The sequence below is a fragment of the Acomys minous genome, assembly GCF_964271855.1.
Source record: "Acomys minous genome assembly, chromosome: 1".
Classification (NCBI taxonomy): domain Eukaryota; kingdom Metazoa; phylum Chordata; class Mammalia; order Rodentia; family Muridae; genus Acomys; species Acomys minous.
The window spans coordinates 70,651,171-70,678,066 of NC_140483.1; the positions used below are offsets into that span (position 1 = coordinate 70,651,171).

The 26,896-nt window shown below is 45.4% G+C and overlaps 1 protein-coding gene and 1 pseudogene across 7 annotated transcripts in view; one reads left to right on the top strand and one right to left on the bottom strand.

The window, feature by feature from the left end:
* Positions 1-3,877, bottom strand: part of CLASP1 (cytoplasmic linker associated protein 1) — a 220,730-nt gene extending 216,853 nt beyond the window's left edge. For all 6 annotated transcript variants that reach the window (XM_084774619.1, XM_084774618.1, XM_084774616.1 and 3 more), the window contains exon 1: positions 3,750-3,877. The gene's annotated coding sequence lies outside the window, so the exon portion shown is untranslated. The remainder of the gene's footprint in view (positions 1-3,749) is intronic.
* A 17,903-nt stretch (positions 3,878-21,780) lies between these two features.
* LOC311606457 (large ribosomal subunit protein eL43-like) lies at positions 21,781-24,702 on the top strand (annotated as a pseudogene). The gene is made up of 2 exons: positions 21,781-21,817; positions 22,965-24,702. The product of its transcript is annotated as a large ribosomal subunit protein eL43-like (transcript).
* Positions 24,703-26,896: the final 2,194 nt, after the last annotated feature.

The window sequence follows — 26,896 nt, forward strand, 5'->3', positions numbered from 1 at the left end:
GCCTTCCCATCCAGGGGATGTGGTCAAATATGGGGCACCAGAGTTGGTGTGAAAGTCAGTCCCCACCCTCCACTCAACTGTGGAGAATGTCCTGTCCATTGGCTAGATCTGGTCCATGTAAACTCTTAAGGATCTGCATCTTGCTTTATAAAAGGCAAATTCCCATTTACACTTCAGAGAGTTTATCACAGTTACTGAAGCCTTCTGCTTGCTATCAATACAAAACAAAGTGCTGGAGGGCACTGATAGCAAAAGGCAGTTGCTGCCAGACCTGGGGATCCAAGGGACCCATATAGTAGAAGGAAAGAACCTATTCATATAAGTTACCCTTCGACTGCCCACCACATGCCTGCTGTGTATGGAACATGCACACCCACACATACAGATGCATTTGCAAATGAAAAAAAAAAAGTCACAAAATTAAAAACTTAACGGCTGGGGTATAGCTCATTGACAGAGAACCTATCCAATAGACGTAAGACCCTGGGATCAACACCTAGCGTTGTAAATAGACAATTAGTTAAAAATTTAAAGTTTAAACCAAGCATTGCTCTGGTTTACCTTTTGTTGTGAAAATCACCATGACCAAATGCAACTTAGGGTATATTTGGCTTGCACTTCCAGGTCACAGTTCATTACTAAGTCAAGGCAGGAACTCCCAGCAGAACCTATGACAACTGCTACTTTCTGGCTCGTCTCTGACTCGCTCAGCTAGCTTCTTTTTCTTTTCTTTTCTTTTTTGGGTTTGTTTTTGTTTTGTTTGTTTGCTTGTTATTTTGTTTTGAGACAGAGTTTCTCTATGTGGTCCTGCCTTGTCCTAGAACTTGCTTTGTAGACTGTGCTGGCCTTGAACACTCAGAGATCCGCCTGCCTCTGCCTCTCTAGTGCTGGAATCAAAGGCTACACCACCACCACCCCACTTTTCTTTTTTTAATATTCAAAACTTTACCTTAAAAAACTGACCTCATGGCTAGGCACAGTGACACACACCTATAATCCCAGCACTCAGGAAGGCAGAGGCAGGTGGATCTCTGTAATTTGAAGACCAGCCTGGTCTGCAAAGTGAGTCCAGGACCACCAGGGCTATACAGAGAAACCCTGTTGAAAAAAAAAAAAACAAAGAAAAAACCAAAACCAAAACCAACAAACAAAAACACTGACCTCACTACAGTTTAAGTTTGAAAAAGGTCTTTTCTTTTTAGAATCACACTCCCCAAAAGTTAATAAACATATACAAAAGAGCCAACTCATTTTAAAACATTGGGAGAGCAAAAACCATATCCACAGGCATTCATCCAACTTTTAAGTATTGGTATGAAGACTTCTTTAATCACCCAAATTTACAGCTTCATTCCTCCACGTAGGCCAGAAGGGGGAAAAAAAAAGGCCAACAAAGGAGCAAGCAACTAACATCATGGTTAGATCCCCAAAGTCTGTACTTGAGATGATATTGGATTTTTTTTTGGGGGGGGGACATGTGAGTTTCTCTGTGTAACCCTGGCTGTCCTGGACTCACTTTGTAGACCAGGCTAGCCTCGAACTCACAGATCCACCTGCCTCTGCCTCCCAAGTACTAGGATTACAGGCGTGTGCCACCGCACCCCGCAACATTGGATCTTTCGTCCACTGTTTCCTCTACATGAACTTCTATTGTTCTCTACTTTGTGGAAGTGGGGGGGGGTGTCCTAGACTTTCTTCAAACCAAGCATGATATTGGGACATAACCTTCGATGCTTAAAATCACTGATACATGACACTGAACTTTCAATGATAGTGTTCCACAGAAGAAAATGTGTCCTGAATCCTTAAGACGTAAGAAAGTACATAAATTCAAAGAAGTCAGGCAGGAATCTGTTCACAGAGCAGTCTGTCCCTAGCTACAACTCATAAAACTGGGACAGCAACTTGCAGGTAAAGGGTTCCTCTAATTTTGACAAGGAGCCAGGATTCGGAAGTCTACAAACAAATTTTCATTAGCATAAATTGGCACACAAAGCACAAGGAGTCCTCAAAGCAAAACACAGAGTTTCATGGCTTCAGATCAAAAAGCAGAAGAAGAAAAGAGAAAACAGACTGCCTGGGCTAGCTCTCCTATACAGCCCAGGCCTGCCTAGGAATCATAGCGCCCATAGTGGGCTGGGCACTCCCACCTCAACCACCAATGAAGACAACCTCTTAACAGACATGGCCACAGGCCAATCTAATCTGGTAAATTTCTGGGTCATGGCTCCTCCTTCTCAGGTAGAAAGGAGGTTGTGTCAGGTTGACAATAAAAGCTAGCACAGTTACATGTTACACAAAATGAACAATGACTTACAGAAACTGAAATTTTGAGTTACTGCTACAAGGGTGCAATTAGCCAACTTTACAAAGATGAATGAAGAAACAGCTCATTAAAATTTAAATCTTTCTTAGCAAGTAAAGAAGATAAATAATACTCAGTTCTCTGGGGCGCCGTGTGATTTTTCCCTATCTCTATGTTTCCGCATCAATGTTGCTAATCTCCCTCCTACTCCGAATGAGAAACCGTACCCCTCTGTTTAAGATCCCTCATACCAAGAGTTCCATAAATATCATGAATAACAATAAGAATAATTATTTATAAGGCCAGAATTGATACTAGCCTGTGGCATCGGAATTCCGTGCAAGGTATGGGGTAGATACAACTGCATCGCTCCTGACTCTCCCGCATCACTACCTCCCAAAGGACTAGAGCATCCCCATCCAAAGCGCTCATTGCCACATCACAAATTAAACTACCCGGTTTAAGGAACTCACAGGTTCCACCATTAGGTCAGTGTTTCATGAACGAATCCCCTAACAGTAATCCGGATGCGACACAACATGCTTTACGGCTCCAGCTAATCATTCTTTTAATTCAAGAAATATCCAGTTATTTTTTTTTAATCTATAGATTATTATGTAATGAGTTTGACTTTGGAAAACCCCACACTCATCCAAGCAGCTCATAAAATGGAAAGCGAGATTCAATCCGCTCCATTGTACCCAACCAGACTAACGTGCAAGATCACACACTCATCTTCGTCAGAGCGGCTCTGCCAATACCGAAGAACAACAAAGGCAAGTTGAGGAGGCTGCAACGGCTTAACTCAGCACTTGTCCGCTTTTCCAAGCTTCGTAAAGACCCTCACAGCTGGGCCCTCCTGGGACCAAGGGGACCCTGTGCATCCCGCTGGGCCCCGGCTGCTCCGCTTTTGTCTAGCCCAGGCTGGGAGCCCCGGCCGCCCGGCCTGCCTCCCCGACAACCCCTTCCTCCCTCTGAATCTTTCTCCACACCCATCACTTGCCGATGACTAGTTGTAGTGAGGTTTCCTCTCCTGGAGCCCCCTTCCCGCTCCGTGCAACCTCGATTCTTTTCAAAGAAACCCCCCCAGACTGCTTTGGCGTCTCCCCAAGCCGGCCTGGGGAGACTCCGGGTCAGGAAGGGGCCCCGGGGTGGGGTCTGAAAGACACAGGCACACAAAGCCAGGCTTGACCCCACAGCCGCCCCACCTCCTCTCTGCAAAGCAGCCAGCGAGGAGGACTGGACCTAAGCGACGCGCATCCCGGGTACTCACCCAGACCCCATCCCAGGACCGTCCCCCTCCCCCAAAAGTGCACCCCAGAGCGGCTGACAGCACCGGACACCGTCCCCACCCGGACCCTGCGCCCGCCGCCGCCCGGAAAAGGAGCAAGGCCCTCGGGTGGACTCCAATCTCAACATTCTTCGTCTTAAACTCGGTACTTACAGCTCTATTATTCACTACTGTTGCGGCTGCGGACCGGACAGCCACCGCCTTCTCCTCCACCCCAATGAGGTTAAGCGCTTGGTGCGGGGATTAAAAAAAAAAAAAAAAAGTGAGAAGCCAAATGCGCCTGCGCAGAGCGGCCTCGCTGTGTTCCCCTTACCGCCACCGGCCCGCCTGAACCATAGAGATTGCAAACTCAGCCCAGAGAGGTGGCTTCCTCTCTATGGTAACGCCAGGCGCAGGCGCCCGCATGAACTGGCCGCCTCCGGCGCCTTTGCCCAACTGGGGAAATGTTGATTGACCCTAATGGTCACCCGTAGCGTAAAGGTGCTTTAATGAGAAAGGTGACCAGGGAGTAGTTAAGGGATATTTAGGGCCTTTGGAGAGTGGAAGCAAAACTCGAGCAAGATTAGGATTAGGAGAAGGCTGTGTGATAAAAGAGCTGGAGAGGAATCATGAGAACTTGGACAAATCTTCCAGCCGGAACTTCCTTTGATTCTCGGGGTGTTTGATGCTTGAATCAAACAGCCTTTCTCTTCTGGGTGACGCGTGCCCACTATTTATCGAGCGATTTCCGTGAAAGAAATTGACCCCCGCTACTTCCCGTACCTGGCCCTGTGTTTGGACTCGCCTTCTGAGCATGCGCTCTACTGCTGCTACCGGAAGCACCGCTTTTTAAACTGTTCTTGGCGCTTCAGCGAACCAAGCCGGGAGGTGGAGGCTACGGCGACTCAGGCGGGCTCGTGTCTTGTTTCCTAAATTCCTTCACAACGGTGCTGCACCGCCGTTCCGCGTGGCCTTCAGAATATCTGTTAGGTGTCTGGGCTATGCAAGTTACAGCGCTGCTTTCAAGTAGCTTAAGGAAGCCCAGCTTTGCCGTCTACTCCTGTGTGCGCTCCAGCAAGTGCTACGCTTGTGAAAATCACCTTTAAAGTGTCCGTTGGCTTCCGACATCGCGATTGTGTGTTTACGGGGACTCTTCTGTCCAGGAGTGTGTTTGTATTGGGCCCTGTGTGGTAATGCCCTTTGGTCCTCAAGACCTGGGGATTAAATTGAAAAGACAAGCTAAAACCATATAGCCAAGTGCAGACCTCTCTGTATCAGGTGCAGAAATGGTAGAGGATTGCTTTGAAAGAGTAGGGTTCATTTGCAGGATGGAACTCGTAATTGGATATAGGAAAAGTAACATCTTTAAGATGAAAATGCAAGCAAGTTTTGTTTGTTTTTCGATTTTTCCGGACAGGGTTTCTCTTATCGTCCTGCCTGTCCTGGACTCACTATGTAGACCTGGCGGCCTCGAACTCACAGAGATCTGCCTGCCTCTGCCTCCCAAATGCTGGGATTACAGGCGGGCGCCACAGTGCTCAGCCTGAAAATGCAAGCAAGTTTGTTGACAATGAATGGGGGATCTTCAACATTCTAGAAAAGAAACACCCCACGGTAAAGGATCAAACGGAAGCTGGTGGTGTCCTGAGAGTCCAGTGTGTCTAGGAAAGGGAAAGGGAAAACCCGAGTAAAGTATGCCAAGCACCTGAGAAGGAATGTTCTAAAGGTTCTCTTATTAACAAAATTAGACATTGTAGCTGGTTTTTATTGCATAGTTCAGTGCAGTTACACAACGCCAGCTTTCTTTTTGTCATACAAAACAAACCCTGCACCCTCCACAAGTTCCCTCTTTACCTCTGGCTCTGATAACCACCGTTCTACTTTCTATGACTTTGAATACTGAGTACTTTGTTTTGTTTTGTTTTTCAAGACAAAGTTTCTCTTTGTAGCCTTGGCTATTCTGGATTCCTGGATTAACTTTGTAGACCAGGCTGGCCTCAAACTCACAAGAGATCAGCCATCCCCCTGCCTCTGCCTCCTGAGTGCTGGGATTAAAGGTGTGATGTGTTGCCACTGCCGCCGGGCTGAATACTAAGTCCTTTGAAAATGGACTCATTAGAGGCTTGGTGTTTTTGTCACTGGGTCATTTCACGTAGCCTGATAGACCCCAGAGTTGACTGTGCACGTTGTAGCATGTGTCCAGAGTGTGCTCTCTAAAGCTGAATAACATGATAGTGAATATTCAGAGCCAGGGCTACTTACATCACGTGCTTTTGCACACAGTGTTGTGACATGGGTGTCCTGTCTTCAGGATCCAACTTTTGGGGGCCCGGGAGATGGCTTGAGATAACTCTGAGGAAAGGCACACAAGCCAGATTACCTGAATTCTCTCCCCCTCCATGGTGGAAGGTGAGAGCCCCATCCTGCCAGTTACTCCCTCATTCCCACACAGGCACTGTGGCCCATAAACTCAGCACATATTAAAGAAAGAAAGAAAAATGGTTTTTAAGGTCACTTTTAATCAAATAGAAAAATTGCAAACCAAATGAAGATAGCCACTCTTGATCCCTATGGTCACTCAGACCTTAACTGAAGACAGTTACATAATGAAGGGTTTCCACTGTGCATCTTTGCCTATCCAGGAACTCTGTCTGTCCATCAGGCTGGCCTCAAACTCAGAAATCCACCTGACTCTTCTGGGATTAAAGGAGTGCACTACCAGCACCTGGCTTTCTTTGTTTGTTTGTTTGTTTCAATACAGGGTTTCTCTGTGTAGCCTTGGCCATCCCATGCTCAATTTGTAGCCTAGGATGGCTTCGAACTCAGAGATCTGCTTGTATCTGCCTCCCCATGTGCTAGGATTACAGGTGTGCGTGCCTCCATGCCAAGGTGGTTTGGGGGAGGGGGAGTGTTTGTTTATTGTATATGTGTGTCTATTCTGCATATTTGGGTGCACGTAGAAGTCAGAATAAATTGTTGGTTCCCTTAGAGCTGAAGTTATGGGTGGTTGTGGTTGATGGATGTGGGTGCTGGGAACAGGACTCAGGGTCTGTGCTAGAGCATTAGGTGATCTCACCTGCCAAGGCATCGTTCCAGCCCCTTCACTGTCTCGTTACAGGTGCGCATAAAGGCTCAGTACAGCTGGGCATGGTGGCACACACCTTTAATCCCAGGACTTGGGGGGCAGGGGCAGGCAGATCATTGTGAGTTCGATGCCAGCCTGGTCTACAAAGTGAGTCTAGGACAGCCAAGGCTACACAGAGAAACCTGATCTCCAAAAGCAAAAACAAAACGAACAAGCAAACAAAAAAAAAAAGGCTCAGTACAGCAAAAGTGCATCTGCCAAATCTCTAGATTAATCCTGGACTTGATTACAGGTCCTGCCTTTAACAAATACAAGGTGTTAGAATGAAATAGATTTTTTTTTTTAACTTCTGTTAGGTAAGGATATCTTTTTACACCGTAGAGAAGTTAACTTCTCAGCTCCACATCTTTCATTTGTACTTTCAGAATACTTTGAGACGACTTAGCAGAGGAGAACATCGAGAGCCTCAGAATTCCCACTCTGCTTTGGCCTCCTTTGTGAGGTGGGTGCTATACTCAGTGAATGGACGGTGTCTATGCATCCTGCCTCATCTGCCTAGGAAATCCTAGCCTAAACTCCAGTGACGCTAATGTTAGTGAAACAAGGAGACGGAGAATGTAAGTGCATTATAAATGGTATTTAAGGGGCTGGAGAGATGGCTCAGTGGTTAAGAGCACCGCCTGCTCTTCCGAAGGTCCTGAGTTCAATTCCCAGCAACCACATGGTGGTTCACAACCATCTATAATATGATATGATGCCCTCTTCCATCCTACAGGTGTATTTGCAGGCAGAGCACTGTATACATAATAATAAATAAACCTTTAAAAAATAAAAATAAATAAATAAATAAATGGTACTTAACACTAAAAACTTCTATGTGTACACTCTGTTAAACAGGGAAAACTCCCTGGTGCTACTGAGGAAATAGTAACATAATGAGTACGACATACAATAGGACAGGAAGGATACGAGTGCTGAGAGATGAGAAAGAAGCTGGGCGTGGTGGCGCATGCCTTTAATCCTAGCACTCGGGAGGCAGAGGCAGGCGGATAGCTGTGAGTTCGAGGCCAGCCTGGTCTACAAAGCGAGTCCAGGACAGCCAAGGCCACATAGAGAAACCCTGTCTCGAAAAACCAAAAAAAAAAAAAAAAAAAAAGAGAGAGAGATGAGGAAGAAGTTTTGTTTAAATATACCATCGAGACCCCACTGAGAAGATGTACCTCCAATAAGAACTTAAAGATCAGCCAGATGTGGTGGCGCTCACCTTTAATCCCAGCACTCAGGAGGCAGAAGTAGGCAGATCTCTGTGAGTTCAAGGCCAGCCTGGTCTACAAAGAGAGTCCAGGACAGCTAGGGCTCTGTGTAACAGAGAAACCTTGTCTCCAAAAACAAAGACAAAAAACTTAACGAATCTAAGCCACCTGTAATGGTACTATATATACATCTTTAGTCCCAGAAGAGAGAGGCTGGCAGATCTCTGAATATTGGTCCAACCTGTTCCATGTATCAAGGTGAGTTCCAGGCCAGCCAGGACCACATAGTGAGGCCCATAAAAAATAAAGTGACCTCCCTCAATACTATCAGACCTTAAAGATTAATTCCAGGGCTGCAGGCATGGCTCAGTGGATAAAGTGTAGACCATGCAGTTGTGAAGACCAAAGTTTGGACCTCCCAAGTAAATGCCAAGTGCACATAGCAGCCTGCCTATAGTCCCAGCACGTCAGAAGTGGAGATGACAATCCTCAGGGAAGGCAGGCTAGCCAGACTACTGACTTGCCTATGCATGCATGAGCACGTATGTCATGTAAACATGCATACATAAAGGTACATCACACACATGAACATATACAGAAGTAGAATTTAATACCAAAATAACTAGAATCTTCCCTCACATCCACAGGGAACTGAGTATTGGTTCCCAGATACACATGCAAGAATAACAAAATATACAAAACAGGCTGGGATGGCAGCACTTGAGAGACAAAGGCCAGCAGGTGTCTGTGAGTTCAAGGCCAACCTGGGCTACACAGTGAGCTGCAGAACAGCCAGAGCTAAACAGCTGTCTCAAAAACCAAAGCCAGTAACGATATTTTTTGATGCACAAACACTCAAGATCTTTACATAAAAGACTACAGTGTTTACATAGAATCCGCATGCAACCAACCTTATGTATTTTAAAATCAGCGTAGACTACTTAAGCCAAGTACAAGGTAAATGTTATATATAGCAATTCAAGGAATTTTTTTTACTGTTTTCAGTCATATTCGGTAAAAGTGCAGTCCAATTACAGCAGAAGTCTGCAGCATTTAGAAGATTGTCCCAGAAGCATAGGACAATCACCAAGTACAGCCGCAGCTGTGGAGTAGAGCTGCCTAGATGAGCTGTGTGTGCTGCAGAGGGCTGGCTCAAGCTGTTTGGGGGAGCCCAGAAGATCTTGAGTGAATTCCAGATGTTCAACATTGAACTCTTTTTTTTTTTTTTTTTTTTTTTTTTTTTGGTTTTTCGAGACAGGGTTTCTCTGTGTAGCCTTGGCTGTCCTGGACTCGCTTTGTAGACCAGGCTGGCCTCGAACTCACAGCGATCCGCCTGCCTCTGCCTCCCGAGTGCTGGGATTAAAGGCGTGCGCCACCATGCCCGGCACATTGAACTCTTTATGCTATTGGACTTCAGTCTTCCTTGGATTTGATGTGGTTATGCCCTGGTTCTCCCCTCCTTTTTTTTTTTTTTTTTGTAAGTTTTCTTTTTTTTCCCCATTTTTTAAATAATTTAATTAATTTATTCAGATTACAACTCCTCCCTCCCTCCCGCTTTCACACTATTCCCCTCCCCTAGGACTATGATGACCGAGGGGGACCTCCTCCCCCACTATATGGTCATAGGCTATCAAGTCTCATCTTGGCAGCCTGCTTATTCTTTCTCTGAGTACCACCTGGCCTCCCCACCAAGGGGAAGTGGTCAAATATGGAGCACCAGAGCTCATGTCCGAGTCAGCCCCTGCTCTCCACACGACTGCGGAGAATGTCCTGTCCATTGGCTAGATCTGAGTAGGGGAGACTTCTTATTTTTAATGGTGTTTGTCTCTTTTTAAACATAGCAGATTCTGCAGTTCCAGTTGACTAGACACTCTAGACCATTAATGAAAAATATCACAAATAGCCACAGAGGAGTCTTCACTTTCCTCTGAATCTTCACAAGCCAGGTCTCCATCTCTGCACTGCTCTCAGCATTATCTTTTTTTCTTTCTTTTTTTTTTTTTTTTTTTTTGTTGTTGTTGTTGTTGTTTTGTTTTTTTGAGACACGGTTTCTCTGTGTAGCCTTGGCTGTCCTGGACCCGCTTTGTAGACTAGGCTGGCCTCGAACTCACAATGATCCACCTGCCTCTGCCTTCCGAGTGCTGAGATTATAGGTGTGCACCACCATGCCTAGCTTCAGCATTATCTTCTAAGTTACCACAACAGTTCATTAACCTCTGAGCACTCAGTGGCTTTTCTGGCCCATCTGTGGTAGTTGAGTAAGAATGGTCTGTACCAGGCTGCTGCTGCTGCTACCTGTAATCTCAGCAATCAAGAGGCATGTGCAGGTGGATCTGAGTTCAAGGCTGGTCTGGTCTATGGAGTTAAGTCAAGGACAGCCAAGCCTACACATAGAAAGCCTGTCTCAAAAAACAAAAACAAGCCAGGATGGCACATGCCTATAATCCCAAAACTCTGGGAGGCAGAAGCAGACAGATCGCTGTGAGTTCGAGACCAGCATGGCCTACAAAATGAGTCCAGGACAATCAAGGCTACACAGAGAAATCCTGCCTTGAAAAAACAAAAACAAACAAATGAGTGGTTCCCATAGCCTCAATTGTGTGACTGCTTAGCCAACCAGGAAGTGGAACTCTTTGATAGGATTAGAAGGATTAGCAGGTGTGGCCATGTCACTAAAGATGGATGTGTTGAGGCCTGCTTTTTGACATAGCTGCAGCCATTTCTATATTTAGCTTCCATTTTGTTTATAAGGTGAAATTAAGTTCAATTTTTTTTTTAACTTTTCAACTTGGCTTCCTAGGAGTAGTTATTCATAGTTAACACTAACATTCCCTACCGGAGGGTGAGGTTAACCTACACTAGATGATTCATTGGTGTCAGAATTCATACTTTGGTATCTGCTGCTAACACTTGGCTAACCTCTGGCTACACTCTTGTTAGTTATCCGCACACCTGGCTACAGTTTGGATACACTCTGAAAAACCCTAATCACCACCTCACTTACCCCCACTTAACCTATTTGGGACCAATTAGTTTAAAGGTTAGCTGATGATGCTTTGTCTAGTTAGCCAAAAATGCAATACTGCTTTGAACGGTTAGCCAGAAGGTGTTACCGCCCTCCCCGTGTCTTTCACATTTGTCTTTTGCATTTGGTTTCTCTATAAAAAGGGCTGGCCGGGAAGTGGTGGCGCACGCTTTTAATCCCAACACTCAGGAGGTAGAGGCAGGTGGATCATTGTGAGTTCGAGGCCAGCCTGGTCTACAAAGTGAGTCCAGGACAGCCAAGGCTACACAGAGAGACCCTGTCTCAAAAAACCAAAAAGAAATTTAAAAAAATTTATAAAAAGGGCTGCCCAGAAAACAGGTCCATCTCACAGTTAGGTTCCTGAGTCCTTTCTGTGGCCCTGATTGCAATCAACTTAGAAAAGGCATTCAATAAACCATCAATATCTTACTGAGCTTGGTGCTCCGGTGGTTTGTGTGACAATTCTTTCCCTACAACAGGCTTGGATGTTTCAAAAGCCTATGCCAGGCCCAGTGTCTCTCTTTCTCTCTGCCTACAGAGAAGGATGTAGCTCTCAACTACTTTTTCTTTTTCCTTTTCTTTTTTCATTTTTTTCCTTTATCTGCCTGCCTCTGCCTCCCAAGTGCTGAGATGAAAGGCATGTGCCACCACTTCCTGGCTCCTCTCAGCTACTTCGTCAGCACCATGCCTGCTGCCTGCACTCTGCCATGCTTCCCACCATGATGATAATGGACTAAACCTCAGAAACTGTAAGCCAACCCTACTTAAATTCTTTCATTTATAAGACTTTGCCTTGGCGAAGGTGTCTCATCACAGCAATAGGATAGTCACTAAAACACTTAGTGTTCCAAAGTCCTTACATAATCCTCCCCAAAACAGTCAGGTCTATCACAGCAATAACTCATTACCTGGTATCAATTACTACTGCTGTGATAAAAAACACCATGACTGGCCAGGCGTGGTGGTGCACACCTGTAATCCCAGCACTTGGGAGCCAGAGGCAGGGGGATCTCTGTAAGTTCCAGGACAGCCAGGTCTATAAAGTGAGTCCAGGACAGCCAGGACTATAAGAGAAACACTGTCTCGAAAAATTAAAAAACAAACAGACACTATGACCAAAGCAACTTGAGGAAGAGTTTGTTTCAGCTTACAATTCCACATCACAGTCCATCACTTAAGGAAATCTGGGCAGGAACTGATGCAGAGGCCATGGAAGAGTGCTGCTTACTGGTAGCTCCTCATGACTTACTCAGCCTGCTATCTGACAGCACCCACGACCCCCTGCCCAGGGATGGTGCTGGCCACAGTGGTCTGGGCCTTCCCACACCAATCATCAGTCAAGAAAACACCCCACAAACTTTCCTCCCATGCCAATCTTATGGAAGCATTTTCTCAATTAAGATTCCCTCTTCCGGGGCTGGAGAGATGGCTCAGAGGTTAAGAGCACTGGCTGGTCTTCCAAAGGTCCTGAGTTCAATTCCCAGCAACCACATGGTGGCTCACAACCATCTATAATGAGGTCTGGTGCCCTCTTCTGCTGTGCAGGTCTACATGTAGGCAGAACACTGTATACATAAGAAATAATTCTTTAAAAAAAAAAAAAGATTCCCTCTTCCCAAGTGAGGGGTAGGATAGAAGGACTCAGAGGGGACAAGAGCTCCACAAGAAGACCAACAGAGCCAACTAGCCAGGGCCAAGGGGTGCCTGTGGAGACTGAAGCTCTAATCAGGACCATGCATGGCCTGGCCTGGACCTAGGCCCCCTACGCAGATGTAGCCAATGGGCAGCTCAGGCTTCATGTGGGTCCCCTAGTAAAGGGAATATGAGCTGACTCTAACATGGACTTTGTTTTTTGCTTTTTGATCCCTTCCCTCTAGTAGGACTACTTGGCCAGGCCACAGGGGGAAGAGGATACGCTCAGTCCTGATGCAACTTGACCAAGATGTAAAATGAATAACTTAAAAAAAAATATTTTTTTTACTCTTTCCTAGATTTGACCAAAAGAGAAGGACAAAAAAAAAAAAGACTGTTAATCAACATAGGGACCAATTGTATTCTGGCCACTTTCAAAGTTCTCTGTCTCCTCAAGCTTTTTGCTGCCAGATTTACTGAGACATGATTCCTGTCACATCCCATTTACCCATTTGAAGTATCTAAGTTAGGAGTTTAAAACAGTCCAAGACTTGTAAAGACATCATTATATAGTTGTTTTTTTTTTTTAATTTCCATGACCCCAAAAAAGAATCTCTTCTATATAGTGGGTGGTACTGATAAAATAATCTCTCTGTATAGTGGGTGGTAGTGATAATACTTCGGTAGGTTCCTAAGTTGTAATAAAGTGTCACTCTGCTCACAGATGTTGCAATGAGAGCAAGGAACACATGAGGAGTTTTTAATATCCTTAGCACAAAATTGCTGGAAAAGCAAAACTCTTTTTAGCCAGGTACAGTGTACGCTTTGAAGATGAAGGCAGCAGGATCACAAGTTGAAGGCCATCCATCCTCAGCCACAAGGTAAATTCAGTCCACCCTGGGCTACTTGAGATCCTCTCTCAAACAAAACAAAAGCAAACAACAACAAACAAAAAATAGTAAGTCTTGTCCTAGTTTCGTTTCTGTTGTTACGATAATTTATCCTGACAAGAACCAACTTCAAGCTCATAATTCTAGCCTACAGTCTTTCATAGGAGAGACACTGTCAGGTCTCAAAACAGCCTGTCACATTGCATCACCTCACAGTCAAGAGCAGAAAGGACCCACCTGCCTCTGCCTCCCAGGTGCTGGAATGAAAGGCAAGTGCCACCATGCCCAACTCTGAGCCATGGTTTTGTTTGTTTGTTTGTTTTTTGTTTTTTCTTTTGTTTTTTTTCGAGACAGGGTTTCTCTGTGTAGCCTGTCTGACCTGGACTCACTTTGTAGACCAGGCTGGCCTCCAGCTCACAGTGATTCACCTGCCCCTGCCTCTGCCTCCCAAGTGCTGGGATTAAAGGTGTGCACCACCACCGCCCAGCCTCTGAGCCATGTCTTGAGCCCAGTGTTTTCTGCTCTCTTGCCAGATCACAGAGCGCCTATATTCTTCCCCTTGGCAGGGATGCTTTGACTGTTGTCTAGACTAAGGTCTCATCTTATATTTTCACAAGCAATAGCTAAGGCTGCAATTCCCCACTCCCTATGGTTTTTTGTTTTTTCCTTTGTTTGCTTGGTTTTTTTGGTTTTTTTTGTTTTGTTTTGTTTTGTTTTTGTTTTTTTTTTAAGACAGGGTTTCTCTATGTTTCCCTGGCTGTCCTGGAACTCACTCTGTAGACCAGGCTGGCCTCGAACTCAGAAATTTGCCTGCTTCTGTCTCCCCAGTGTCAGGATGAAAGGCATTCACCACCATACCTGACAATGTTCTCTCTCTCTGTCTCTGTGCGTGTGTGTGTGTGTGTGTGTGTGTGTGTGTGTGTGTGTGTCTGTCTGTCTGTCTGTCTGTCTGTCTGTCTCTCTGTCTCTCTCCATGTTTTTACACTTACAGGGCTAGAGAAAAAGGTGCTTGCCATCAATCCTGATGACCTAAGTTCAATCCCCAGGCCCCCACATGACAGAAGGAGAGAAAGAGAATGGACCCAGCCAGTTACCCTGCGGCCTCCACTCACTTGCCACGGCACATGCGTATACACTAAATGAATGAAAGTTTAAAAGTTCTTTTTTAAGGTAATGTAAGTCCATATTTTTCATTTTTCACAAGCATAGTTTTAGAGGCAGCCTTGAAGAAGTTAACGGCATATTTTTTGTGCCATACCCTAACAGGTGGTCATTAAGTAAGAAGATTTGGTTTTGTCCATATGATTCAGTGGTGACAGATTCTTCCAGACTAGGTTAGCGTAAACACTTCAGTAATAGGAACTGGCGTCTAATTATCTAGCCTCGCCCTAACCTCCTTAATAATCTAGATTAGAGGCTCAGTGAAAACTATTCTGTGCCCACAGAAGTTAAAATTCAGGAAGAGCAGCTCAGGTATACTGCTGACGTCTGTGCCCTGGCCCGTGTGTAGTCTAGGATTTCATTACCTGCATGACAGAAAGCGTCTTTCCCAGAGAAGCTATGAGCCTGTAGAAACAGCAGCGGAGGTGGAGCATGCCACTGCCCATGATGAAACAGGAGACTGCAAACCAGTTTGCTAAATCCCGTCATAGCCACACCCTGGAGAGCCATGGCTCTCATTGCTTAGCAAGTAAGTTGGCTGAAGGCAGGAAAGGTGCCATTTCCTCAGCCAGCAGATTCATTAGACACTTGAGTAGTAGTTACCTGAGAGCTAGCAGGGTTGAAAGTGCCAACATTGATGTCAGGGGGCACCCTCATTTGGCCTAGGCACTACAAGAAGGCCACTTCATCTTTAATGGAGAGGACAGCTGTACTTTCTACACGGTAACAACCAGTGAAACCAGTATTACAAAACACCCATCTTGGAAACAAAGTCATTTTTTTAAAAGATGTATTTATTTATCGTATATGAGTGCTTTATCTGGAGAAGAGGGCATCAGATCACATCATAGATAGCCACCATGTGGTTGCTGGGAATTGATTTCAAGACGTCTGGAACAGCAGGCAGCGCTCTTAACCTCTGAGCCTTCTCTCCAGCCCCCCACCTTTTTTTTTAAAGACCAGGTTTCTCTGTGTAGCCTTGGCTGTCCTAGACTTACTTTATAGACCAGACTGGCCTTGAACTCACAATGATCCACCTGCCTCTGTTTCTATGTGTTGGGATTAAAGGTATGTGCCACCATGCCAAGCTAACAAAGTCATTTTGAAAGAGTTCTGTTGTGATGAATTCAGTTGATTCTACAGGTGTGTGTGTGTGTGTGTGTGTGTGTGTGTGTGTGTGTGTGTGTAATCCTGAGCTTTGGGAATTCTAGACAAGCACTATTTCAAGGCTACATCTCCAGCCCCTAAAAGCCTTTTAAAACTACCTGTTACCTGGCATCTGAAACACAGCTTTCCAGATTTTTTTTTTTAATATTCTGCTTCTTTTTTAAAATTTGTGTATGGGTATCTTGTCTGCATACACAGATATGTGCACCACATCCATGCCTAGTGGGATGGATCCCCTGGAACTGGAGTTACAGACAGTTGTGAACTGCCATGCAGGTGCTGGGAATTGAACCTGGGTCCTCTAGAGGAGCAGCCCGTGCTCTTAACTGCTGAGTCATCTCTCCAGCCCCATCCAGATGTTTTTAAGACCATCCTTTATATCTGGGCGGGACTAAAGACAGCACCAGATAATAAATTTGGGGACTCCCTTTTGAATCGCTATCAGTGAAGGCTCCCATGTAACACTGGTCCATGACAGTTTGCAGATGCACACCTGTGCAAATGACCAACCAATTAGTCAGTGTTCTATAACTATAATAAAACTACTGAGGGTAGATATGTATTTTTAAAGGGGGGTGGATTGTGCTAAAGAATCTGACTCAGTTGGAGCATTGGGTTTGATTAGAGTACAGCATCAATTGGATGTAGTGGTACTGGCCTGTAATATCAGCATTCTGGAAGTAGATGAATAATCAAGAATTTATGGTTGGGCTGGAGAGATGGCTCAGCGGTTAAGAGTGCCACTTGCTCTTCCAAAGGTCTTGAGTGCAATTGCCAGCAACCACATGGTGGCTCACAATCATTTATAATGTGATTTGATGCCCTTTTCTAGCCTCCCGAGTGTGCCACCACGCCTGGCTTTCCACAGCAACAAAACATTTAACTGGGGCTATTTTACAATTCAAAGGTTTAGTTCATTGTCACCAAGGTGGGAAGCATGGCGGCTCGCAGGCAGACATAGTGCTGGAGAGTGGCTGAGAGTTCTACACCCAGATCTGCAGGCAACAGGAAGAGAAGACACTGGGCCTGGCTTGGGCTTCTGTAACCCCAAAGCCCACCCCCAGTGACATGCTTTCTCCAACAGAGACACCTCCTAAGGTCCTGCCATAAGCGTTCAAACAAATGATCCTGTGGTGCCATTTTTTTGTTTTGTTTTGTTTTGATTTTGGTTTTTGGTTTTTTTTTTAAATTTATTTATTTATTATGTATACAGTGCACATCAGATCACATTATAGATGGTCGTAAGCCACCATGTGGTTGCTGGGAATTGAACTCAGGACCTCTGGAAGAACAGACAGCGCTCTTAACCGCTGAGCCATCTCTCCAGCTCCTGGTTTTTGGTTTTTTGAGACAGGGTTTCTCTGCTCCCTGTGGATCAAGACATAACTCTCAGGTCCTTTATCAGCACCATGTCTGCTTGCATGCTACCGTGCTCTCCCACCATGACAGTAATGGACTGAACCTCTGAACTGTAAGCCAGCCCCAGTGAAATGTTTTCCTTTATAAGAACTGCTGTGGCCACTGCGTCTCTTCACAGCAACAAGACCCACACTGAGACACTGAGGAAGCAAAAAAGCAATGTCCTTAAACAAAGAAACAAATGAAATGGGGCTGGTAAGGTGGCTCAGTGGTTAAGTGTGTGCAGTGCAAACCCGAACTTGAGTTTGAGCTCTAGCCTATGAGATGGAGAGAAATGAGTCCACAGAGCTGCCCTCTGGCCTCAGTTGCACCGTGGTGTACAGTCACACAGGTGCACACGCTCAGGTGTGCGAGAACACACACAGTAATAGTAAATGGAAGAAGTTGAAGGACAGTAACAACCAAATGATAACCAGCTGGATGGCTCAGTGAGTAAAATTGTTTGCTGCCAAGGCTGATGCCAAAGGTTCTATCTGGAACCGGCCCAAGGAACTGTGTCTAAACAGGTCCACACCCCCATTTCCTATTAACATTCTTTCTCTCATTCCTCTGGTTGGTGGGGCAGAAGTGAGCCTGAAGTGTTTAAGAACCTTAAATAAGGTAGGCTTTGAAAACTCTATACGTAGTAACAGAAGAAACACAAAAAGAAAAAAAGTAAGCTCCCTGTTATAACACGATCTAGACAACAATAAAATTTAGACCAAGTCTCATTTGAAAAAATGGTATTTTGGGCTGGAGAGACGGCTCAGAGGTTAAGAGCACCGACTGCTCTTCCAGAGGTCCTGAGTTCAATTCCCAGCAACCACATGGTGGCTCACAACCATCTATCATGAGATCTGGTGCCCTCTTCTGGCCTGCAGGTGTACTTGCAGACAGAACACTATAAATAAATAAATCTTTAAAAGAAAAAAGAAAGGAAAAATGGTATTTTGCTGGGTGTGGTAGAGTACAGCTTCGATCCTAGCCCCTAAGAAGCAGAGACGGGCAGATCTCTCTCCATGAATTTGATGCCAACCTGCTCTATGTAGCAAGTTCCAGGCTAGCTGGGACTACACAGTGAGACCCTATCTCCAGAATGTAGGAAAGAAAAGAGTTAGAGAAAGGAAGAAAGAAAGAAATGAATGAAGGAGAGAGAGAGAGAAAGGGAGGGAAAGAAGGAAGAAAAAAGGAAGGAAAGAGGGGGGACACGACTATTTATTCTAATATATTCCTAGTACCTGTTTTTCTTCCCATTTTGACACCATCACTCGGAGTTATATAAACAGTGTCTCTTTAAATAGTGTGTTTGGGCCTGGAGTGATGGCTCAGTGGTTAAGAGCACTGGCTGTTCCCCTAAAGGTCCTGAGTTCAATTCCCAGCAACCACATGGTGCCTCCCAACCACCTATAATATGATCTGGTGCCCTCTTCTGGTGTGTAGGCAGAACATTGTATATGTAATAAATTAAATAAATCTTTAAAAATAAATAAATAGTGTGTTTGGTATATGGGCTACCACATGAACATATACTTTTAAGGGTCACTTACATACAACAAAGTGAGGAAAATAAATCTGTTCCCGCTTTGATGAAAATGACAGAACTTGCCACTCATGGTTACGCATGCCTTTAATCCCAGCACTTGGGAGACAGAGGTAGGCAGATCACTGTGAGTTCAAGGCCAGCCTGGTCTACAAAGCGAGTCTAGGACAGCCAAGGCGACACAGAGAAACCCTTTCTTGAAAAAAAAAAAATCAACAGGCCCCCTCCTTGCCCCTTGATAACATCTCGATAATATTTTCAAGTCTCAGAAAACAGATTAGATTCTTTTACTGCCAACCAAGAGAAAAGTAAAAGCACATTTCAAGAAATTATTAGCATATTTAAATCTTGTTTTGTGGGAAGGATTGTAAGCTTTGTCCCAGGTGAAAGCAGTCTTGGTGGGCTTTGCCCCTTGGAAACACAGTGGATACATTGTGATAGACCGGATGGAGTCATCCAGGGTCTGAAAGTCAGGAAGCTGAGCAGGGGACTCCAGCCGGGCTATTGTGTTTCTAATCGAACATGGGGGGGGGGGGCCGTGCAGGATCCTGACCCAGACTCGCCATTGCAGAAGGAGGAGAGAGTAGAAGGCTGCAGTTTTTGGAGCAGGATTGCACATGGATTTGGGGAGACCAGTTTACAGGCCTGACCAGCTTGCAGGCCAGAGATACCTGGGGATCCGTCTTGTGGATCAGACACCGGAAGGTTTACTCTTGTTTCCCTTTAACCCTTTTTCCTTCTTGTATAGCATAGTTGGATTGTATAAGAAAGTCTAATGGTTAAGAAACAGAGCCAACATTATTTAATTAAGTATTTAATTGTGTAATGTAATAAACTTCAGGATGACCCTTTTGTCTATGTATGAAGTGTTCTTTGGTCGGGTTCATCTTCCGCTCTCCTCCCGCGCCCTCCCCCTCCTGCTGCTCCTATCCTCTTTCTCTATAGCGTCTCTACTTTCATGTGCGTGTTCGTGTGCACACATCTGGGGCCCCGTGGGTTTCATTAAAGGTTATTTACAGGATCATGTGCGAGGTGTTAGCTTTAGAAGCCTGGGCACTTCACCAGTGGCTACAGCACTGAAGGAAATGTCTCTCCATCTTTCAGCACCTGCCTGTATCTCTTCTGGGAGGGGGGGCGCGGGGCTCATGAGTCCCTCATCTAAACAAAAGTTTTTTTCTACAGAATGTTTACTATATAAACCAACAGGCAACTACTAATATAAACTACAAAGATAACTTGGCTTTGTAGACCAGGCTGGTCTTGAACTCACAGAGCTCTGTCTGCAAGGTGCATTTTCTTGATTGATGATTGATCAATCATCAGAGGGCCCAGCTCACTGCAGGTGGTGGCGTGCACATATATGGCATCCAGAAATCAACATCAGGTGTCTACTTCAGTGTCCATCTTATTTTTTAAGACAGGGTCTCTCAGTGAACGGGGAGCTTGTAGCTTAGGCTAAACTAGCCAGTGCATCCTCAAGATATGCCTCTGCTTCCCTCTCCCAGTTCTGGGGTTACAGACACATGTTCCCCTGAGTGCTGGGGTGATTCAAACCTGGGCCCTTTTGCTTGCACAACAAGCACTTTACCCGCTGAGCTAATTCCTCTGCCCCTACATTTAACTTGTAATAAGATCAAAGCAACTCACACTTAAGAACACGTTGGGCAAAAGAAGTACAGAGCCAGGCACACACCTGTTATCTCAGCACTTGAGGAGGCAGAGGTAGGCAGATCTCTGCCAGCCTGGTCTACAAAGAGAGTTCCAGGACAGCCAGGGCTATTACACAGAGAAACCCCATCTCAAAACAAAACAGAACAAAAACAAACAACAGCAACAAAAAGAAGAAGAAGACAAGGTATACAGTGCTGAAAAAGTCAATGCAAAACGAAATGAAATGATTTCATTTTTAAGTTGGTTTATTTAATGTCATTGAGATCTCTGAAATTATCTACAAACTCAAAACAATCCCCATCAAAATCCCAGCCATGGTACCAAAAAAGCCCAAACAATCTTAAAAGTAAAGAACAAGCCCGGCAGTGGTGACTCACACCTCTAGTCCCAGCACAAGAGACAGAGACAGAGTTCAAGGCCAGGCTGCTCTACAAAGTGACTTCCAGGACAGCCAAGACTACAAAGAGAAACCCTGTCTGGAACAAAACAAACAAAGAAAAGAAAGTTAGAAGAGTCACAGGAAAAACAAACAACAAAACAAAACAAAAACCCAACAACAACAAAAACAGAGAAGATTCACAGTTGCTAATCTCAGAACTAAATAAAGGTCTTCAGTTCAGTGGTAGAGCATGTGCTTAGGGGTCCATCTTGGGCAGCAAACAAAGACAGAGCTACAATAATTGTGCCCCAGCCCACCGGGCTTCGACTAACGCTTGGGAGGAAAATTTTCCTGTATAGGGACAGAACACAAGACACGAAGAAGGGGGAAAGTCTGCATTCTGATCAAATCCCGTTTATTGAAAAATTTCACAGAGTTTATATAGGCACAGAGGCATGGGTATTTGTGTAAGCAAGGGTTGCTATGGATACCTAACTCTGGAGTGCTCCTGCAGGTATCTACCTTTACAGCTGCTATAATTGCAGGAGAGAAATTCCAGGGAGGATCTGGTTAGTCAGGAAAAAGTTTCCAGAACTGCTGCTCGCAGGCAGCTGGCCTTTAATCTGATCTTATCAGAAGTCTTACCGGAAAAGGAGTAGCTCAGGGGTCTAGAATGACCAGCCCCCACAATAAACCACAACAGGTGTCTAACTGCCAACCTACGACATGGTCAGTTGGTTCTGGTAAATGGCAGACTGCTGGAGAAATAGGAACCTAGGCTCTGACAAGATGGCTGAACATTGGCCAGGTAGCCCGTCCCCTACATAATTGAAATAGTACGATGCTGGCCTAAGGACAGACAGATAGGGATAGAACTGAGAAAACCTACACATAAACTCATACAGTGGTTTATTTTTAACCAGACTGCCAGTAAGGGGAAGAAGCTGGTAACAACTTCATGCTTTCTTCTGGTGAGGCTAGAGCCTCGGGTCAGCCATGTCTACATGACCGTGGCCTACAGATGTCCTGGACAAGGTTTCGGTAAGTTGTCCTGGATAACAATACTTGCTGTGTGCCATCATTTATCGTTTGTCACTTAGAGAAGTTAGAATGAGGACAACTGCAAACCATAGCAGTTGGCCTGAAGGCTCCCAGACTGAGCCCCGTATTCCCCCTCCAGTGTCTGAGCTGGATCTGCATTGACTCAGCGATAAGCCACAGCCTCCAGGATGGCAGTTTTTAGCTGCTTTGTGGCTTCTGTTCAGTTACTGTAACTGAGTGATGTCATGGGAACCCATGTGTTACAATTGATGACAGAAGTCAAGGTGCCACTGTGGGACTCCCAAACAATGCAACAGTGACTGGGATGGGATATGATGCGGATTTCTGGAATGCTGGAATGTGTCTTCATTTCTCTCTCTCTCTCTCTCTCTCTCTCTCTCTCTCTCTCTCTCTCATGCATGCACACATGTACGAGCATGCACACATGCACACATACACACACAGATGAAAATAGGGCATCAAGTATCCTCTATCACTTTCTGCTTATGTTTTCTCTTTATTTCTTTCCTTTTTTGTTTGTCGTTTTAAATTTTTTATTTGTTACTCTTTTTTTTTTTTTTTTTTGGTTTTTTTGAGACAGGGTTTCTCTGTGTAGCCTTGGCTGACCTGGACTCGCTTTGTAGACCAGGCTGGCCTCGAACTCACAGCGATCCGCCTGCCTCTGCCTCCCGAGTGCTGGGATTAAAGGCATGTGCCACCACACCTGGCTTTGTTACTTTTTTTTTTTAATGTGCAATTGTGTTTTGCCTGCATGTATGTGTGTGTGACAGTGCTGATCCCCCAAAACTGGAGTTACAGATAGTTGTGAGCTGCCATGTGGGTGTTGGGAATTGAACCCAGGTCTTCTGAAAAAGCACTTAGTACTCTTAACCACTGAGCAGTCTTGTTGTTGTTAGTTTAATGGAATGGCCCAATAATGCTTATTATTAGCTTATCATTTTTCTGGTAGTATTATTAACCCATTTTCACAATCAATTAAGACACAGACAGCTGATAGTTTTTTGTTTTCTGTTTTTCAAGACAGGGTTTCTCAGCTGGGCGTGGTGGTGCATGCCTTTAATCCCAGCACCTCGGAGGCAGACACAGATGGATCACTGTGAGTTCGAGGCCAGCCTTGTCTAAAAAGCAAGTCTAGGACAGCCAAAGCTACACAGAGAAACCTTGTCTCGGGAAAAAAACAAAACAAAACGAAAACAGACAGGCTCTTCGGGCTCTGGCTTGGGTCTTGGCAAGACGGCTAAATGCACCAAGAAGGTCGGGATCGTAGGGAAATACGGGACCCGCTATGGTGCCTCCCTCCGGAAAATGGTGAAGAAAATTGAAATCAGCCAGCACGCCAAGTACACTTGCTCCTTCTGTGGCGAGACCAAGATGAAGAAATGAGCCGTTGGCCTCTGGCACTGTGGTTCCTGCATGAAAACCGTGGCTGGTGGGGCCTGGACCTACAACACCACTTCTGCCGTCACAGTGAATTCTGCCATCAGAAGACTCAAGGAACTGAAAGACCAGTAGAAGTGCTGCTCTTGAGACTTGCCTAGCCTGCAATAAATGGGTTAATTTACATAAAAAACAAAAACAAAAACAAAAACAAAAAACAATGACAGGGCTTCTCTGTTACTCAGAGCCCTGGTTATCCTGGAACTCACTCTGAGGACCAGGCCTCGAATTCACAGTGATCTGTCTGCCTCTGCCTCCCCAGTGCTGGGATTAAAGGCGTGCGCCACCACCCACTGGCGGTGGTGGCTCTTTTCCTTCCGCTTCGGATACCTGTCCTTCCTCCCAAGACCATCTCTTCCCCAAAGCCTTCTAACTTTTATTACACTCCTTCCTTCTGTCCTGTCCACGTGTAGGCCCTTTTTTTTTTTTCAGCCAAACAAGGAGGCAAGGTTACATAGCAATACTTGGGGGCAGTTAAAAGGCAGCAAGTAGACCTCCCAGAGCAACACAGTCAACAATCAAACACAAAGCACCAGACAATGCTGTGACACAATCTCTCTCCAGCACGTTCATGTGGTTTTTTGTTTGTTTGTTTGTTTGTTTGTTTGTTTTGAGAATGAGGTTTGAGATAAGATCTCACTATGTAACCCTGACTGTCCTGGAACTCTCTACGTTGACCAGGCTGCCTTTGAATCACAGAGATCCACCCACCTGCCTTTGCCTACCTCACTGCATCCCTCTCCCCGAAACCAGTGCAGGGATTAGAAGTGTGCACCACCACCACACCCAGGTCCATTTGCTTTCTCTTATTTCTTCTGGCAAGAGCAGTTGGCCAACAAATGCCGGCCATATACCTCGCCCTCTCCTCACGCTGCTGGTACAGGCTGGAATGGCCACATCTGGCACTTGAGTGATGCAGGTTCAAAACACAGGACCAGGAGTACATGCTCTTCCCCACGGGAAAGACCTCACCAACACTTCCTCCACCAAAGGAAGAAGTCATTAAGTTCCCAAAACAAAGAAGGGTTGGTGTCCTTGGCACTGACTGTTGCCAATAGAATTGTGTCCCCCCCAAGAAAACTACATCAAAGTCCTAGTCCACAGGATCTGGGCATGTGACCTTATTTAGGGATAGGGCTTTGTATCGGGTGAGCTGAAGTCATCCTGGACTCCTGCATGCTGTCATCCAGTGACTCACTAGTTTAGTCTCGACCCAGACAACACGATGCAGCCGTTGAGTCACAGACTGGCATTGTGCTGCCAGAAGCCAATAGAGTTACAGTGGAACAGTGAGGGTTCTTGCCCCGGAGTCTTCAGAGAGGGTGCGGCCCAAGTGACAGCTTCATCTCCATCCTGCAGCCAGCAGCCAGCACTGTGAGAGAATAGACCTTTGTGCATTTGAAGACACCCAGTTCGTCATGTTGGGACTGCCCTGGGAGAACAGCAAAAGAGGAGGAGCAGCTTGGCTTTAGTCATGGTTACCTCAGAGGGTGCAGGCTTGCAGTTGTTTTTTAGGTTGGCTTTGGTATGTGTGTTATTTCCTTAAAGAAGGCCCTTTAAACCCAGGGCAGCAGCCTATGCCTGCAGTCCACTACACAGCAAGGTGACCCTGGAGGACATCAGAAGGCCAAGGGCAGCCTTAGGGAGCTTGAAGCCTCGTCATACATATGATGTGCTGTCTCAAATAAGTAATACAGAAACAGCAAACACTTTCCTTCTCCCCTCTCTGTCTCTCTCTTTCTGTCCTTCTGTCTGTCTGTCTGTTGGAGACAGGGTCGATAGCCCATGCTGTCCTCAAACTTTTTGTATAGTAGAAGATGTTGAATTGCTGATCCTCCTGCCTTGTCTCTTGAGTGCTGGACCCTAGCAGCTGGATTTCCTCACAGGGTTGGGGATGGGGCTCGGTGCTTCATGGATGCTAGTCGAGCACTCTGTAACTGACTGCAGCTCCAGCCCTTCTTGTGGTTGTTTTATTTTTGAGAAAGGATCTCACAGAACTCCCTGTGTAGCCCAAGCTAACCCGAAACTCTGAATGACCTGCCTTCCTTGGCACTGCCCAGTACTGGCGTCACAAGCAAGAACCGCCACATCCAGCTTTCTTACTATTTAATCTTAATTTTTTTTTTGATGCTTCTCAAATACAGTGGTCAGATGTTCTCATGGTTTAAAAAAAAATATTCAGCATAAAAATTTGAATTTCAAACCGGGCAAAGTGGTGCATACCTTTAATCCTAGCACTCAGGAGGCAGAGGCAGGCTGATCTCTGTGAGTTCGAGGCCAGCCTGGTCTACAAAGTGAGTTCCAGGTCAGCCAGGGCAATTAAACAGAGAAACCTTGTCTCAAAAAACAAAACAAAACAAACAAAAACAAAACAAAAAAATTAATTTCAGTTAACTTTTAGTATAAGAATCTTAGATGAAAAAAAAAAGAATCTTAGATGACATTTGAGACTTACCCTAAGGAGGATATGTGCACGTCGGGGTCAGAAGACATCTTGTGAGAGGTGGTTCTTTCCCTCCACTATATCTGGATCCCAGAGGTGGAATTCAGATTCTCAAGGCTCCAGGCTTGACAGCAAGTGCCTTTATCCTCTGAGCAATGTGGCTAGAGACAGACAAACGCTGAGATTCCAGGCGTATCTGGGATGGAATGTGGGGAACAAATTCAAGTCCTCATGGTTGCGCCTTATCACTTGAGTCACCTCTCCAGGACCTGAAAAAGGATTTAATGTTCAGATGAAATTCAAAGCTGACTGGTACTCTGTATTTCTGCTCTGGGGTGCTCTTCCACCACTTTGCACCATGGCCTGCTCTGTCCCTTCCCATAGGTCTCTGCTAAGCTCACAAAAGTCTTCTCTGACCATCCAACTTAATACAATACCTCACATCCATTTCCCCCAAACTTGTCCTGGCCCTATCCAACTCATAACACACAATTCTTCATTTATTTTTGGCATCTAACTCCAGTACCTGATGTAATCTTTCAAAGGTGGACATTAGACTACTGTCTTGATCACGAATATGCAAGTGCCTACCATGGTTCCTGAATGTAGCCGGTGCTCTACAGACACAAGCTCAATGAATGGGTGTATACAGGAATAATTGAAGCTGTAATGCTTTATCCAAGGCCTCAGAAAGGGTTGGTATCTAGGTGATCCAGGGAGACAGACAGGAAAAGCAAGTCACAGCCCTTGGTGGAGCCTGACGAACCAGTCATTGCCATTTGTTCGTGTAACACACTCACTCCTGGACGCGGCCAGTTTGTTAACTAGGTTGTTGGGTCAACAGTTTGGTAAGGTTCCTGGAACCAGGAGTTGACAGTCAATCACATGCAATAGAGAGCTGGGGATGTGACTCAGTTGACGTAGTGCTTCCCTCGCGTTCATGAAGCCCTGGGGTCCATCCCCAGCACCACATAAACTAGGCATACAGATCAGTGACGTGGCTCAGTCAGTAAATGTGCTTGTCACCAGGACTGATAACTTGAGTTTCATTTCTGGTACACACATGATGAAAGCAGAGAATTCCAGCAGGCTGATCTCTAACTTCTGGACAAGTCAGCTAATAAATGTAATAAATATTTTTAAAAGGTGGTGTAGTAGAAGGTCAGCTTGGGCTACAT